We start from the raw sequence: 19,228 nt of genomic DNA, 5'->3' as shown, positions 1-19,228 counted from the left end.
TTAGAATATGTTTCATGAACAGTGACAATGCTATGATTTCTATCTGCTTTTACATAAGATTTTTCTTATTGTTGACACTAATACAGATGTCCCATTTTCCCCCCGCATTTTTCACCTACACACAACCCCTGCCCCCTTTCCCTATGGACATGACCACATTGTTGTTCATGTCCATGGACTTTGCATATAAGTTCTTTACTAAATCCTGTCACCTTCTTTCATGCATTCCCTCCTCCCCCTCCACTCTGACAGCTGTCAGTCTGTTCCATGTGTCCATGCCTCTGTTTCTATTTTGTTTTTCTATTTTGTATTTCATATTTTTGTTAATTAGATTCCACATGTAAGTGAGATCATATGATATTCATTTTTCTCTGACTGGCTTATTTCACTTAACATATATTCTCCAGGTCCATCCATGATGTTGCAAAAAATAAGATTTCCTTCTTTTTTTAGGACCACATAGTATTCCATTTTGTAAGTGTACCACAGCTTTTTCTACTGATGGGCACTGGGGCTGTTTCCAGATCTTTCTTTGCTATTGTAAATAACGCTGCTCTGAACATAGTGGTTCTTAGGATATATTCCCAAAAGTGGGATTACTGGGTCAAAAGTCAGTTTCAGTTTTAATTTTTTTAAGGAAACTCAATACTGTTTTTTACAGTTGCTGTACCAGGTTGCATTTCCACCAAGTATGTTAGGATTCCCTTTTCTCTCCATCCTCACTAGCACTTGACTATGTTGATTTATTGGTGGTAGCCATTAGGGCAGGTGTGAAGTGAATCTCATTGTTGTTTTAATTTGCATCTCTCTGATGATTAGTGACATTGAGATCTTAAAATACTCTTACCACTGTATCTTAGTGCTAAAGGGAGTGTTTTCATAGAAATTTCTTTTACTTGGAGGCAAGCTTCTTTACCTTGTAGAAGTCTCAAGAGCATCTTGCGTTGAACATTTGTTTGCTTCTTCCTAGATGGAGGCCATCTCTAAGTCTTAAACATTCAGATTGATAAATAGGTGATAAATATAGGTAGAAAACTGAAGCTGAATAAACTAGCCTCTGAAAATAAGTCTTTCAGAAAATATGGAGGATAATCACCTCCATTATGATATATAAATAGTATTTTAAAATAATAAAATAGGCATTTTGTCTTCATTGTGTCCAGTATTACACCAATATAGCTGCAAGTATTTTTTTTTTAGACACAAAGCTGGGAAATCAGTTTAGGTATTACTTTTTCTTGGTTTTTCCCCTCACTATTCCTTCAACCTTGTTTTAGAAGGGTGTATAATGATTGACATGATAATAACTAACTATATTAAGCATAATAAAGTGAACTTTAGTATGAATGTGTTATAATACAGACATTAAGAGTCTGGAGAGACCAATATTGAATTATAATAGTCAATACTTTTTTTCTTGCTCCCTTGGCTTCTCAAAGCTCAGCATTCTTTCAGTTTTTAGAATATTTTTCCAATTTGATCTATTATAGATCTTCTATATTAGAGATGATCTGGACCCAGTAAAAGCTACTTAATATGCCTTATTAATTAGACAATAAATTAGTTCTTTTAATCTTTCAGTTAATAATTGAGTAATCTATGTGACAAGAACAGAAGATACACAGACAAAGTATAGCCTTCAAAGAGTGTACAGTCTCAAAAGGGAGCAGTTGTAAACAAGTAATGAGTGTGGTGTTCTAGAGGTATAATGAGGTTAAACAGCAATAGTACAAAGAAATGTATAATCAGCAGAGTCTAGGGAGATCAGATGTCTCACTGAGGGGAAGACCCTTGTGTGGATTATTGAGGACAAGTAGCAGTTTGCCAGGTGGTCTGGGGAAGGGGACAGTCCATGACCTTCAACCTTATGCTATATGAATCAGCATGACAATTGCAGAGAATTGCAAGTGGTGGGGTTTGTCTCTCCAGAACATTGGCTGTTTGCCAATGTTTGGCAGGGAATGGCACTGGAGAGTCAAGCAGGGACCACAGTGTCCTGTGTGTCATGCCACGTGCTAAGTGTTATCCAGTGGACAGAATGGACACTGAAATGTTTGGAGCTCACAGAAAATTTATTTAGTTTACCTTTCAGGAAGATGGACTTATAAACACTGTGAATAAGTTATCAGAGTGGTGAGATGAAAGTCAAGGAGTCTCTTTGGGGACTTTATCAGTCTGCTGATCCCTGCCAGAACATAATACAACAGACTGTGTGACTTAAACAGCATCATTTATTTTCTTACAATTCTAGAGGGTACAAGTTCAAGATTAGGGTGTCAAGAGGGCTGGTTTCTCCTGAGGCCTCTCTTCTTGGCTTATAGATGGCCACCTTCTCTGTGTCTTCACATGGCTTTTTCTCTGCATATTCACAACCCTGCTGTTTCTCCTTATAAGGACACCAATCTTATTGGATTGGAGTTCCACCCTTATTTTTAAAATATATTTCAGATATTTTTGATTTCTTCAAATTTATTGTTTATCAGGAGTGACTGAAATAAAAAATATAATTGAGTCCTACCATCACCATGGAAATGGCTTTAAGAGAAAACTGGTCTGATGAATATTATTGCTTCCCATTTTCAACCAGTAAATAGTTGCCATTGATAAATAGACGGCCAACAACACACCACCCTATGATCTCATGTAACCTTGATGACTTCTTTAGAGATCCTCTCTAAATACAATCACATTGGAGTTAGGGCTTCAACATATTAATTTAGGGCAGGCAAAATTTATTCCATAACATTACACCATCTGGACATTCAAAATTCATGTTTTTTCACATATAAAATAAATTCACCTTATCTCAAATATCCCAAAGTCTTAACTCATTTCAGCATCAACCCTCAGTCCAAGGTTTTATTGGACTAAATATCTGAATCAAGTATTGGGCATCCTTAAAGTATGATTATGCCTAAGGCAGAATTCCTTTCCAGCTGTGAACTTGTGAAACCAATAAATTTATGTGCTTCCAAAACACAGTTGTGGGACAAGCACAAGGCAGGCATTTCCATTGCAAAATGGATAAATTGGGAAGAAGAAAGGGGTGAGAAGTTCCAAGCAAGTCTAAAACATAGCAGCGCAAATTCCCTTAGATTTTAAGGTTTGAGAGTAATCTTTGGCTTGATGCTCTGTTCTTTTGGCCTACTGGGGCAGCAGCAATGTCCCCACAGTCCTGGAAAATGGCTCTGTTGCTTGGCCCTGGGTGGTAGGTTTGCACTTGTGGCACTGAAACCTGAGAGGAGACAGCCTCACCCTGCAAAACCAAGGTGGAGATGGCCTCACCCATTGAAACTGAGGAGGTGACAGTCTTGCCCCATGGGTAGTGGTCCCTGCAGAATCATTCTTTCTTTTCTTGAAGGATATGGCATGTTTGCAGCTGGACGACTGTAGTGTCTTGTCTTGTAGAGTCTCAGAAGTATGAAAGCTTTCTTTTATTTTGTTTCATCTCTGTCCCATTTAGTTCAAACTGGAAGTGTCTCTGCTGGTAAAATTTTATTTCTATTCCTAGCTACTGCTGAGATGACTGATTAAAGCCATGAACAATCTCTTTACAGAGTATTTGCCCAACCATGTCCTTTGTGTTCGCTTCAGAACACACTTTCTCTCTGTCTCTCTGTCTCTGTCTGTTTATCTGTCTGTCCGTCTGTCTCTTTCTCTCTCTGGCAATGTAGATAAGTTGAAAATATTCCAATCTTCAATTCTGGTTTCTTTTGCTTAACAATATCTTTAAGCAGTAATGAGAAAGCAGACCATATCTTTAATATTTTGTTTAGAAATTTCCTTAGCTAACTATACAAGTTTATCACTTTTAACTTCTACTTTCCACAAAACACAGGAACACACTTCAGCCAAATTCTCTGCCACTTTATAGCAACGATCACCTTTCCTACAGTTTCCAACAACATGTTCCTCATTTCTGACTAAGATTTCAGCAGAATCAACTTTATGTCCATGTGCCTACCAACAGTCTCTTCATAGAAACCTAGGCTTTTTCTAACATGTTCCCCCAAACTCTTCTCGACTCTTCTCATTACCTAATTCCAGAGCTACTTCCACATTTTTAAATATTCATTACTGATAGTACTTCATTCTTGGTACTAAAATATTTATTAGTCAGAGCTTTCCCAAGAAACATAGCCAATGGGATAGATAGATAGATAGATAGATAGATAGATGACAGATATTTTTTATTGGGAATTGGCTTCTGTGTTTAGGAAAGCTGTCAAGTATAAAGCTGCAGCTCAACGCCCAGAATTGCTGATGGTGCAGATGAAGTCCAAAGGCTGTCTGCTTGCTTGTCTTTGGTGCTATTCAGGGCATCAACTAATTGGATAAGGCTCACCCACATTGTGTAGAACAATCTGCTTTACAGACTGTTCACTTATTTAAATGTTATTCTCATCTAAAAACACCCTTCAAGTTGACACATAAAGTTAACCATCATCAGAGTGTGTTTATTAATCTTAGTGAAAGGTGGATAGAGTTTGAATTACAGTGGTAATATTAGTGTTGGGTCAAGGATGACTTTTAGTTTTCAGACTAGGATGACTGAATAGTTGATGCTATTATAAACTAATAGTGAACATTCTTTAAGAAAAAAGTGTAGTGAAGATGATAATAAATTCAGTTTTGTTAGTAGCAGGCAACAGAAACCTGTTAGAATAAGATTAAATAAAAAGAAGAGGATTTGTTTTAAGGTACATATGTTTTTCATGGAAGCCAACAGTTCTAGGTCGATGATGAAGTGGAAGAAGGTTCATTAATTTGTTTGTTCATTTATTTCATTTGTTTAAAATGAGAAATAACCAAACTTGTTTCTATGCAGTTAAGAAGGAGCTACTGAAAAGGAAAGATTGAACATGAAATTAAGATAATAATGGGAAAAGATCCATGAGAAGAATGGACTTGAGAACATTACTTCTCAAACTTTAATGAACATAAGAATTACCTGGGGATCTTGTGAAAATCCAGATTCTGGTTCATTAGGACAAAGGTGGGGCCAGAGAGTCTACACTTCTAATAAGCACTCAGTTGTTGATAGTGCTGTTGGTCCACAGACTCTACTTTGAATCATGAAATTAGTATCCAGTTACAAGACTTTTTAGTGGGATGTGTACACCTCTTTCTCAAAAACATGAAGGAATTGCTCAAAGAAAAATTGTGCTTAAAATCTGGTCAGCTTCATTCTCAAGCTCATGGTAAATAAGCATTCAAAGACACTTGTAATTGGAAAGTGAATTTTTATCTTTTTAAAATACAATTTATATGAAAATGCTCAAACATACTGATGAAACCTCACATGTCATGAGCCAATTTTGATAATTATCAATATTTTGCAGTTTTGTTTCATGAGTTTAGGTGACCTCCTCACTTTACCTCTACCACTGCTCTATTTTGAAGACATTTCACATATCTATAGTTTTGTCAATGAACATTTCAATGTATGTCTCTAACAAATACATATTTAAAAAAATTACAGAGCCATTATCATAAGGTCAGAACTGCTGTCTAAAAAATGCGTTTTCATAGTGAATTCATTTGAATCAGAGAATCTCAATATTCCTACACTGATTTTGTTGATCTATCTCTTAAGTACTTTTTAATATATGTGTAAGAGTTACTCCTCTCCTTTTATCTTTTCTTTTTTTTTTTTTTTTTTTTTTTTTTTTATTAATTTATTTACTTTTTAACATTTCTCTGCCTTCCCCCCTCTTTCCCTTGCCCCCTCCCATTCCTCCCCGGGTCTTCCTCTTTTTCTTTTATCTTTTCAAAGCACTTATTAATTGACTAAATGGAATCATTTTATTTTCTATAACATTTTCCGTATTCTGGAGATGCTCATGACATCTTTATATAATGTTATTTAACACGCTCCACTCTCCCTCATATTTCTGTAAAATGATAGGTCCTAGAGACTTGGTTCAATCTGTTTAATTATTTATTGACTAGAATTCTTTATGGATAATGCTGTGTAATTCCTTGCATCAAGTCATAAGGCATGGACTTTCTTGTCCCAGTTTGGTGATGTTAATATTAAAAGTGGGTTCAGTACTGGCAGTCTCATCTATCCATTATAAAGTTCCCTATTAACATCTTAAGTAATGATTTTAATAGTCATAGATCATTGCAACTTAAATACATTATTTGAATAGAGGTTTCAAAATGACAATTTTTCTTATTCTTCTATTTCTTTTTATATATTAGCTGTAATGCTTCTTTAAAGAAGAATTTTCATGATAAAATGTTGTCAGAAACACAAGATAAATTGATTATTTTTCTACTTATTTAATAATTCTCAGAATAGTGATCACTGCCCTAGCAACATTTCAAAAAGTGACCACAAGGCTGAAATTAACAAAATTGAGGCTGTAGGAAAGATATGGAACATAAAATTACCAGTCTTTCTAAGTGAGGTAAAAAAGAAGATAGAGGAGAAGTGGCAACAAAAAGACTCAGGTACCTGCCTACCAGACTCAGGGTATGTGTCTTATTTGGCCCTTATTTGAATAAATTTTATATATGACACTTGAAAATCAATTTAGATCTGTATGAAATATTTGATGATATTGATGAATTATTATTAATTTTAAGAGTGATATAGTATTGTGGATGTCTTTAGAGATATAAGCTGAAACATTTATGGATATAATAATACAGTAACTGGGATTTTCTTAAAAATAACATGAAAGAAGATACAGATAAACAAGATTGGCCATGGGTTGATTTTTGTAAAGCTGATGATGTAAGCATGTGAATTCATTATATTATTACTTTTTTTTGTATATGTATGAAATTTTTCCTAATGATAATTTTGAGAGTCTATCCAGAGAAAATTAAAGTAGAAGTCAAATTAAAATCAGAGTACATTTTTTATTTGAGATCCTTAAACATATGAATATATTACTTTGATATTCAGAAATAGCTTTCATCATATGTCATATACTTAATTCTATGTCTGTTTAGTTGTTTAATTTTAACTATTTAACAACAAGAAGGCAGAAGATGTTTTTTTTTTCTTGTCATTTTTGTATTTCAGCACCTAGCAAAATTTTTGGTATATAGCAAGTGCTTCTCAAAAATCTTTTAAATAAATGACTAACATTTTTAATACCAGCATCAAATACAATCAGAATTGTAATAGGGAATTTATCATTTAAAAAAACCACATGCATATGGTCAAAATGATAATCATAAGGTAAAAGTAAAAGAACATTTGGCAGTATCATACATAATTTCTAAAATTTAGACCATTTAAAATTTCTGGAGCTACTGTAACGATTCCATAGCCTAACATACGAAGACAAAATAGCTTTATCTTTTCTATTATATTTGAATTTGGACATTGTTCATGTGAAATTTTATGTTTACAAATTGTGATGGAAAGTGATTATATTTTATTGTTAAGAAATTATTAGAATGTTGCAGTAATCAGAAGTTGAGAGGAAGGACTGGTCAACTCATTCCATATTTTTTGGCTCTGCAATGTGATTCTCAGAGCAGATCAGAACTCTAATTAGGGGTCTAGTTTGCCTTTGATGTTGACAGCAACTCTTATTAGTATTAATGTATATGGAAAAGAGAATAGATCTTTAAATAATTTAAAAACAGCTTTGTGTATTATGAATACAGACATATAAAAGATTTAATGATGTGACTTTTACATATTTATACTATGGTGTGCATAAACACACACTCCATGTATTGTGTATAACTATGTCTTGGGGACTAAATGAAGCTCATAAAATTTTGCCATTAATTATGCTGACAGAGGGAATATCTTTTTGTGTTTATTCATTCAAAATGGCTGGAGCTTCTTTTTAACAACGATCTGCCTGATTTTCAAAACTTAGTCTCTTAAGAGAGAACTCTGGCTAGATTTCCCTAAATTGGGGAACACTCATTTTACTGTTGTGGTAAATTTTTAAAAGGTAAGCCTCAGCTATATGTCTTTATATGTCAGACATAAGAAAGTATACATTTCTTAGTAAAAGTGTTTCACAATAGTTGGCATTTTTTCTCTCTTTTTTTGTATGTTTCTTTTATAAATATTGTGGGCTACAGCTGTAATCCTTTTCTGGGCACAAGTGACCTACAGTGTGATTGTACTGTATTGTATTTGTAAGTCATAAGTGGCGCTTGACATGACAATAAGAATAGCTTGTCTGCGATTTCCACTGTGAGAGGCACTGAGGTTTTGTTGGTCAGGAAGTGTATTTTTCAGTTTGTATGACAGAGCTTCTGTATTTGAATGGTTTAGTTACATTTAACTGGCACATTCTAGCCTTATATATGGATTGCTTAACACCCAAATTATATCTTAAAGAAACATTAAAAGCAGAAAGAGAAAAAAATAATGCTAAGTAGGTTTATTTAGGGGTCACATAAACAAAGCTAATGACAAACTTCTTCTAGGGTTTACTCTATCAGCTTAAATGTAAGGCCAGAGCATCTCAAATTTCCTATATGCATAAATAATTTTTTTCTTTTGAAAACACTGCCCCTGAAAAGCAGCTCTGAAAAGGTTGCAGTAAAGCCCCCTTTGAAGGATTCTCAGCACAGGTCAAGGAAGAAACAAAGCCAAGGGGCAAGGTCTTTGTTATGCAGGAGGCCGCTGGCCATTTCAGAGCAGCTCTGGGTGTCAGGGAACCCAGTTGATGACAGATGGTGTGACTGTCCTTGCAAATTTTTCACCTTAAAATGACAGCTTATATGGAAATACCCTGTAATCATTGGGGAAAGATACTCTAAAAGCCCCTTGAAAATTACATAAAGGGAAACAGTTTTTATTTCAGGTATAGTTCTGGGCCTCTTTTGATATTTAAGAAAGCTGGGATGTTTGTAGTGAAGAAATAGGAAAGAGAAGAGTGTTTTAGTTCAGAGGGCACTTGTTCCTCTTCCTCTACACACAAAGCAATAAATGCACCCCTCCCCCACAAAAAACAAGATAATCGATATTCTTTCAGATCTTGCCTTTAAATTGCATACATTGTTTGACTTAATACGCTAAGTTTGTTAACCTCCTTGGATGAAAGACAATTCTTCTGGTAACTTAAATTACTGCAGAAACCAGCAGAAATATTTAGGGAGATTTCCCAGGTATATCCCAGGCCAGATATATAATACAATTAAGCAAAAAACTGCTTTACATAGTTTGCTTCAAAAATTGTTGTCAGTGCTTGTTTGGAGAATTAAAACTTATTTTTCCTTTTTCCATTTGTTCTTATTGAATTTATGAAAAAAAAGATAACATGGGAGGAGAATTCTATAACTTCAACAATTTTGGATTCCCTAAACGTCTTTTTCATTTTTAATTGTGTGTTTGTTCAAAATCATCAAGGAAATAATGCTAAAATTCTGAGTGACAGTGAGGAGTTTCTAACTTATATACTTTATAGACTTCCAGTGGCAGTCAGTATCATAAAATTAAGACATATTAAAAAGTCTTGCTTAATTCTGAGTACAAATATTGTGTTAGGTTGGTTTTAATGAGAAAATCATAGCTGTCATTTCCGCTTCATGATCTTTCTCTTGTGCTATCATTTGCTCATACAATGCATTGTGCTCTCAAAATATATCTCAAGGAGCAGAATGAGTTTACAACAAAAGAATCAATAGTTGATTATTTTTTTAATTCAATTATTTGTATGTTCCTTCAGTAACATTGTTAAAATTAGAAGACTGAAAATTAAAACAATATTGGGAACAATTCATTAAATTGTTGGTTTATGTTGCTAAATGAGATTTTGCCTTAAGCTTTGTGTAAGAATATTAATTGTCATTCTATAAAATATAAAACAGTAGCAGTCATATTGTCATACATCCCTGAGATAACAGAAGTCACCTGTACTGTACTGTTGGCACTGAGTTTCTTGGGGTTTGGATGGAGTTCAGTTGTATGTTGCAGTTTACTATCTTATTTTTATAGAATTTAAACATGATTGAGTAAATAACTTTGCGGGAATTTGCCTTTGATTGACAGCTTTGTTATAAAAATGTAAAGAAAGAGAAGGAGATAAGAAGAGGGTAGGGGATGAGAGGGAAGTAAAGGAGAGAAAAGTAAAGGCTTCTATACAGATGGGACAATTCCACTTGAATGCATTGGAATTCTAACTTAGAATCTCCCATGATTTTCTATGGCCACTTGCAATATTAAAGAAAAAGAATAAAATACCATAAAATTAAAAAGAAAACTATCCCTAAAACCCTAAAAATTATCTTAAGAAATGGTCACCTCACCTTTACTTTCCCTACATGGGGAACAGTGCAGAGGTGCAAAAAGGCGCTGGGAGCTCAGAGCTCTGTCGAAGCTGCCCCAACTGTCTATAGCTCATTCCTCATTTTACTTGCAGGTCTTATGTTTCCCAACATCCTTCAGCCTTCTCCATCCAAAATTGTAGGGCATTGTTCCATAGATTGTTACACAATGTTAATGTGCTAGAAATCTGTTTTGAAATTTGCTAAGGTTGAAGTGTTCTGTTTAGATGAATTTAAACAAGTTGCTTGCATTCACTATTCAGAAACTTTATATGCTGAAGTAAATGTGAGTGTCAAAACTGAAGCTATAGTATGTAGATGTTTCAGACTTAATTGAGCATTGAAATACTTTCTCCTATTCTGGAAAGAACTCACAGGACTCCTTGTCTCAGGACATGTTGGGGGGAAATTCTTCCATGTGTCATAGTGCCCTTACATTGTGGAGCTGGGATCAGTGGATTAGAAGGGTTAACCAAAGGGAGGACATAAGCCTCCTCTCAGGCCAGGTCTGAAAACCTCGTCTGGCTGCGTTCTCTGAGGAAACATCATTCACACAGAAAGAACATATGTTTGTCAGGTGAGAACCACCAGATCACTCATACCAAGTCTCTTTGGCTAGTAGCTCTTTCAGGCTTACTTCACAGGGTTATAAAGAGTAAATTATGTTTGTAAAAGCATTTTGAAAACAGCAAGGCACAATACCAACATAAGAAATTATTTGTGTTGGATACAGCCATAGAGTGAAAAAAGTACAGGGTCTAACTGTACAAGCTTATGATTCAGGCTTGCAATATTCAAGATGTGTAAACTTGTCCAGCTTTTGAGACCTCTGTGAGTCTCCATTTCAGCATCTCTAAAATGGGGATAATCATTCTGACTTCAAAAACTGTTGAGAAATCCAAATGAAACAGTATGTTTCAAAGCTAGAATTATGCAAATGTGGCATAATTCTATCTATCTGTCTTTGATCCCACTTGCCCTTATCAAAGAGATAATAGTACCAGAATGAGGAACAAAGATATTGGAAGTAAGGAGTTAGATAAAGAAGTACTGTAAGTGTGAATCATGAAAATAACTGTGACTCTCTATTAACCCACTTTGTGAAATGCTCTGAAAATGGTCAAATATTCTTTTTGGGATGACTTTAGTCTTGTGCAATTACGTGAAAGAGAAGCTCTATTTCATTTCTTCAAAATTTCCCTTGTTGCTTGTATGACTTCACCAAAAGACAAAGGAAGAAGAAGAAATGTTATTTGGATCAATTACTTAGGTATCATGATGAAATATTACTCATTCCATGCTTTTATATTTAGAGTTATAGTTCTTCTTTCTCATAAAACTAGAGCCAAACATGGAATATACCCTTATTAGCAATATTTGTTGCAAACCATGGGATGGGAAGGATGACTCCTATGTGCAACTTGTTAACGATCCCATAGAAGTGCAAATTTTCAGTTTTATTTTTCCTCTAAGGAGATGTTTTGTTTTTCAACATGTATTTACCCACAAATGTATTTACCCACAGAAGCTGATTAAACATTTTCCCAAACAACTGAAAAAGCACAACATACCAGGCTTTCCACCTCAGAGCCTGTACCCTTGTTCCCTCTTCTGAGAATATTCTCATAGATATTCCTTTTCAGCCTTCACCTTCTCTTTTTTTTTTGGATTTTAGCTCAAGCCTTGCCACTTTAGAGGGGCTTTCTTTGATTACCCTCTCTCATCAAGTCTCTGTCCCTGTCCCGATTTAGGCTTCACTTTCCCATTATGTCTTCACTTATTACTTGCTTATAGTTTTTGTTCACACGAGGCCTTTTTTGTTTCTGTTTGAAACTTGGTAGGTACTCTAAAACTATTAAATTAAAATGATTTGGACTTAACAGTTTTCGTGTGTTTTATAATATGATAATCAATAATTATTAAATGGGTTTTGCGTATTATGTATTATGTTTCAGACATTGTTCTGATCCTTTTCTATGTACAATTTCGTTTAATCCTAACAGCAACACTATGAGGCAGATACCACTGTTATCCCAATTTTAAAGCTGTATGCAGTAAGAATAGAGAACTCTAGAAGGTCAAAATCATGAGCAATTATTTCCCCTCTCAGTATCTGTACTCTTGGACAAGTAACTTAATTTTACTAAGTCTTGATTTCTTCATCTGTTAGTGGATTAATAATGCCTCCTACAAGTAGCTTTCCTGAAGATTGACTAGACAAAAGCATAGGACTGCATTATCAGGGGTGAATTGCTGTTCAAAAAATGAGCATATTCTTCCTATGTCTTTAGTCGTCTACTTTTCACCCAGTTCCCCTCATAATGTCTTTGGAATTTGCTTAGTCTCCAGGCAGCTCAAGCCTGGTTACCATCCTATTATAAAATCTCATTAAGATGGTAGGTAAGGTTCAGCTAAGTCAGGTATTTTTAAGTACAAAGTACTCTAAGCACTGACATGGAATTGACAATTCGTATGAAAAACGGGGAGCTGTAAAAAAGGAGGAAGGACCCTTACCAGGTGAGGATTTCCCTGAAAATAGCACCCCTGACTCTGTGCATAGCAAGCGTCCATGAACTGGCACACAGCATACATGGAAGGGCCAGCCAGAGCCAAGCATCAGTAGATGGCAATGAGACCCTTAAAGCCTCTTGCCTCTGACTCAGATTCCCTAATATAAGTCTTAAACAAGATTGCATACTGAGACTGCAGATACAAAATTTAGCAACTGAGTCACATTGCTCAATTCAGATAGAAAGTTAAAATTGTGAACCATTAGAGAGCTCAGTTGGTGACAAAAGTGAAGATAGTTAAATATATTTATATTTTTCAATATATATGTGTATATGTATCTATGTGAGATATTGTATATGCATGTATGTGTGTATTCATGTAAATGCATACATGTACATGTAAACATACACATACATGTTTATAAAAATTAATTTAAAATGATGTGTATTACCCTAAGAACACCAAAACGCCAATACAAAAGAACCTATGCACCCCAATGTTCATAGCAGCACAATTTACAATAGCCAAGTGTTGGAAGCAACCTAAATGCCCATCAGTAGATGATTGGATCAAAAAATTATGGTACATATACACAATGGAATACTACACAGCGGAAAGAAAAAAAGAAGTACTAAACTTCGCGACAGCATGGATGGAACTGGAGGGCATTATGCTAAGCGAAATAAGACAGGGTCGAAAGACAAATACCATATGATCTCACCTATAAACGGAACCTAACCAACAGTGCAAAGATGCAAGGAAAATAAGACCAGCAACACTGAAAGGAAAAGAAACCAACAGAGACAAGAGGGAAGGGGGGGGGCAGGGAAAGGGAAGGGAAGGGGCAAGTCAAGGAACATATAGCAAGGACTCATGGACAAAACCAAAGGGGAAGAGCTGAGGGAGGGAAGGAGGGAGGGGGCAAGGGAAAGTGGTGGGGGGGAAGCAGAGACAAATGTATTTAAAAAGTAAATAAATTTTAAAAAATGACGTGTATTATATATGTGTATATATAAATGCATGTACATGTGTATGTACATGCATTTATATATGAGGGGGGACCCAAAAGAATTGAATTATCTTATGGAGGGAGGCCCCTTGTAGTACAGGCTTCCCCCACTAGGGGAGTATTCTAGGAACCCATCTGTATCAGTGCACCAGATGGCATTGTTGTGAGAGGCTGTGCTTGGCCTCAGTGGATTTCTTTGAAGACTCTTTCAATGCATTTGTTCGTTTCATGATGACTGATTTACGAATGCACCTGCCCACACTGCGCTGAGAGTTCACCAGTTTTTAGCCAAGAGCGGCATGACTCCTGTGCCCCACCCTCCCTATTCACTAGATCTTGTCCCAGAATGGCTTTTTTTTATTTCCCAGGATGAAAAATGTCCTCAAAAGGAAACGTTTTGTCGAAGTGGAAGAGAAGAAACAAAAAATGCCAGAAGCGCTGAAAGGCATCAAAATTGATGAGTTCAAAACTGTTTTGAGCAGTAGAAAACACATCCTATTAGGTATATTGTATCAAATGGAGACTACTTTGAAGGTGACTGAAGTTTTAATATGTAAGAATAAATACACAATTTTTTATAAATACATTCTGTTTTTGGGGGGTCCCCTTGAATGTATGTGTATATACAGAAATGTATGTACATGTAAGCATACACATACATACACATTTAGAAAACAAGTGAAAAAATTATGCCTAGGGTCCCAAGGTTAGTTTGTGGCAGGCATGGGACTGTAATTGGTGTCTAGCTGACTCTAATGATTATTCTCTAATATCATATTATCATTTGAGTTAATAATTATGCATACACATAGAGTAATAGTCACTTTTAAAAAACATTTACTAACTGCCATGCCCTATGCTCTAGGTCTCTTATAAACCTCCTAATTAGTCCACCAAATAGGTTTTTTAGACTCACTTTACAAATGAAAAAGTAACTTCATAAACTTTGTTTCAGGTTGCATAGCTGGTAAAAATCACAGCCTCGAAGTTAAACCATGCTCTCTTTCACCCTAAGCCTTACGCAGGCTTTCATTTTTAATTTTTCCCTTTCACTATGCTGCTGCTGCTCCTCATTTACTAAATGTATAGTAAATCTAAACTGGAAACATGTCTTTGTTTTCACAATATTCCTTCTACCATTATGGAGCTCACATAGTAGTACTAATCACTCATGTTTTCTTTCTAACCACATAAAAGTATTTGATTTTTTAATGGTATAATGGGAAAACATTAAAAGAGAAAAAAAAGCCAGAGGTGAGGCAGTTTCTATGTAAACTCCACTGTCTCTTCACTATTTGGCTACTTTGTAGTAAATCAGATCCATTTTATATAATGAAGCTTGTCTTTATTATCCCATTATGGTTGCCTTAGAAAGGAAATAGTGCGTATGCTTCAGTTTGGGGTCATTTGTAATTATAAAAAGATATTCAGGAAAGCCATGCTCTCCTTGTGTGCCTTTAAAATCTTCTCCTTTGGTTGTTCTGCACGTTTTTACTGTTTTATAAAGAAAGTGTTAGAAAGCTGTGTTTTTATTGCCCTGATGCCTTTAATAGTACATACTGTGAAACTAAGCTGGATACCTGATTGATGCCATTCCTACCTGTCTAGGAAGATAATGATCAAACATCGAGGGGTCTGTTCTCCAGGTGATGTGTGCATGGAACTCCCATTAATGTTAATGGGAATCCTGCAGCTAAGCACAGTGACTGGAGCCGAGAGGCTGAAGGTGTGGTAGGTCCATTAATACTTCTTTCTTTCATAGCAGCTGGTTGGAATATAAGTGGTAGGCAGCTCTTTTGAAGCTAACGATCAGCCATATTTAAAAAGTGCAGCTTGTGCAAGACATGTAGATATATTATCAATAAACTTTTTGTACAAAATATACTTATGATAAATTTTACCACACAAAAAGGATTCTTATGAAATGCTTTCTTTTTTCAAATGGTGTTTCTATAATTCATCTTCCTCAAAATGGATGATTGGAAGTATATAGAGAATTTTTATAATGGTAGTTAATTGAAAAATACAGGTATGAAATTTAGGAGCCAAAAAATGTAGTTAAAAAGGTTGATGACATACACTAAAATGTATGAAATACAGAAAAGATGAAATTCTGTGCTTAGGCAGTCATATTTTTAAATAATTCAGGCATAATTTATATAAGATATATTTAGATATCAATTAATCCACTAACAAAACAACACATAGTAATATCTATATATTTTCTTTATTTAGTCTGTAGTATTTACTCAGGGCCAGACATTATTTTAGACATTTAAGATATTGCACTGATAGACTTAGGCCTTTGCTTCATAAATGTTATAATCTAGAGGAAAAGGAGATACAAAGCTTAGAAATAGTCACATTCAACCTTTATACTCTCCAGACAGAAACTGAAACTTGGAGTGATCTGTTGATTTGCCCATTGCTACAAAACCGGCTAATGACAGTTAGCATCCAAATCCTGGTCCACAGGTCTAATAATGTATTGCATAAGTGTACACTTTTTCTGTGTCCTCTGTACCTAACACAATGTTGGGTATACAGTTTTGGCACCCAGTAGTAATTTGTTTACTCAATAAAAAAGGGAATTGTTTTTAAAAATTGCTCTTCACAGCAGTTTCTGTAGTACCTAAATATTTTAACTTGTAAAGTCAGGAAATCAGGGAATAATCAGTCTCTGCTTTTCTTTTTCTTTCTTTCCTTCTTTTCTTTCTTTCTTTTCTTTCTTTTTCTTTCTTTCTTTCTTTCTTTTATTGAATTGTGCAACTCAACACAATGTAAAGTACAACTCAATTTAACAAATGATACATTATGTGATGGGTATCTATCACTTTTGAAATATGCAAAATAATCTTCTTGCTTCTGATTATGATAAAGTATGTTTCAATAGACCAATGATTCTACCAAAAACAATTAGAACAGCCATAAAAATCCAAAATGAAGAACAGAAAAAAGCCAGATTTTCATGAGCTAGTCTGTAGAGAAAAGCTCTGACTGAAGAGAAGCATGGGTAATCAGGATATTGGACTTGTCAAACATGAATCTTAAATAAAACTATAATTAATTTGTAAAATAAATAATTAACCAGATGGAGAGTATTATTGGAAAATACTGATCTCTAAGAAATAACCAAATGGCTTTTTTAAAAACTGGGAAATAATATAACTAAAAAGGACTCAATAGGTAAATTTTAAAGCAGATATGAAACCCAGGGTGAAGGCTCAACATATGTTTAATGGACTTTTCGAAATAAAAGAGAAAGAAAATGAGGCATAAGTTATATTTAAAAAGATAATATCTAAGAATATTCTCAAATTCATGAAGACATCAACCCACAAATTCAGGAATCCATTAAGCACCCAATCTGAAATAATACAAAAAACCACACTGAGATTTTTTTTCCCGCTGTGTATTTTTGTCTCCTTTGCCATAGATTGACTCTCTCTCTCTCCCTCTCTCTCTCTCTCTCTCTATGGAATTATTTCTGAGCTCTCAATTCTTTTCCATTGATCTATGTGTTTGTTTTTGTGCTAATACCATAATATTTTGATTACTATGGCTTTGTAGTACAGTTTAATACCAGGGACCATGATACCTCCAGCTTTGTTTGTTCTTCTCAATATCGCTAAGATTATTAACATATCAATATTTTCTCCTCAAATTTGATATTCAATAAATTTACAGCATAAATACCAGTAAACTTTTGGGAGATATAGAAACTAACAAGTTTAATCTAAAGTTTATGCGAAAATTTGAAGAGTAAGAGTAGCTAACATGATCCTGAAAAAAAAAACATGCAGGACATATATTGTCATATTCAAAACTTCACTATAAATAAAAGCTTTAAAACCAAGCAGAATTTACCTGATTGGATTTCGAAATATCTTGGGACTGGTTATTTTTTTCTTCTACTTTTTCTTTTTTTTGAACAGAAATGTCTGTAACATATTTTTCTAAGATTTCCTATGCCTGTCTTACTAATGTATTTTGGGAAGGTATAACTTGTATTGTAGTTTCATATGTCAAGAGATAGACAACAATTTTATCTTTTTGATTTTATTAAAGTATAATTGACCTCCATATTTTATTTCTTTCAGGTATACAACATAATGATTCAATATTTATAAACATTGCAAAGTGATCACAAGCCTAGTTACCTTCTGTCACCATACAAGGTTATTGCAATATTGAATACACTCTGTGTGCCCTTCATTAGCTTCCCATGACTAATTATAGGCCACAAAACATTTTAGCATAAAAATGATAAATTAGAATTAATCAAAATTAAAAATCACTAGGAAATGAATAGTAATAGAAGACCAGAAAAAAATTTCCCCATACCATTTATCTGATGAAGGACTTATATCCAAAATCTTATAGAGTACTCTTAAAACTCAGTAATACAATGCTAAACAAGATAATTTTTAAAATGGATGAAGGGCAAAGACTTTAGTAGGCACAACAAAGGAAGATGTACCAATGAACATAGGAAAAAATAAGATTTAGTTATTGGAGAAATGTAAATTACAGTAACAAGGAGATATCCTCTTATAGACTCTATAACATGGAAAAATTGAAAGCTCTGATAACATCAAATATTAATTAAAATGTGAAGTAGTTAGAATGGGTGAGAGTGTAAAATGGTTCAACTACTTTAAAAAACAGATTAGCAACAATTTACTCCTAGGCATTTATGCAAAAGAAATAGCAACATATGTCCACAAAAATACTTGAACAGAAATGTTTATAGGGACATTGTTCATAAGAGCAAAAAATGTGAAACAGCCCAAATCTCTAAAAACACATGAATGCATTAGAAAATGCAATATTTTCATATAATGGAAAACTATTGTCAATAAAGAGAACAGGTTATCAATATGCAACATCATAGATGAATCTCAAACGATCATGCTGAGAGAAAGAATGTAGCACAGGAGGGCACATGTGACATAAGCTCATTTTTAAAAGTTCTGTAAAAATAAAAACTATTCTATGGCAGAAAATAATCAGAAAAGCAATTACCTATACATGTTAGAGATTAATTGGAAATAATACAAAAGAAATATTTTATCTTAATAAGATTATGAGTTACTCATGTGCGTGCATCAAATTGTATACATATAAGTATACTCTATATGCAAATAATACTCAAATAAATATAAAATAGTTTAAAAAACCAAAAAGATTTTATTTAATCACTTTAGTTAACAAAGAAGGTACCATTTGTTCTTGATATTGGGGGAAAAAAAAGTTTGCCAGGTGAGAAAATAGTTGGAAACATTAAAGAGGAAGCAATCTGAAAACATTAAAGGCTGCAATCTGAAAAGATAATTGATCATACTTTTTTGCCAAAAGGCATATTAGATACTCAGTAAACATTGATTGCATACATGTGCTCAACAGGTCTTCAAAAATTAAAATTTTCATTATGTAAGTACAAATAAAACT

Source organism: Pteronotus mesoamericanus, unplaced genomic scaffold (assembly GCF_021234165.1).
Source record: "Pteronotus mesoamericanus isolate MK-2021 breed Mesoamerican mustached bat unplaced genomic scaffold, CSHL_Meso_final scaffold_174, whole genome shotgun sequence".
Classification (NCBI taxonomy): Eukaryota; Metazoa; Chordata; class Mammalia; order Chiroptera; family Mormoopidae; genus Pteronotus; species Pteronotus mesoamericanus.
Note: the sequence above shows the minus strand (reverse complement) of the source record.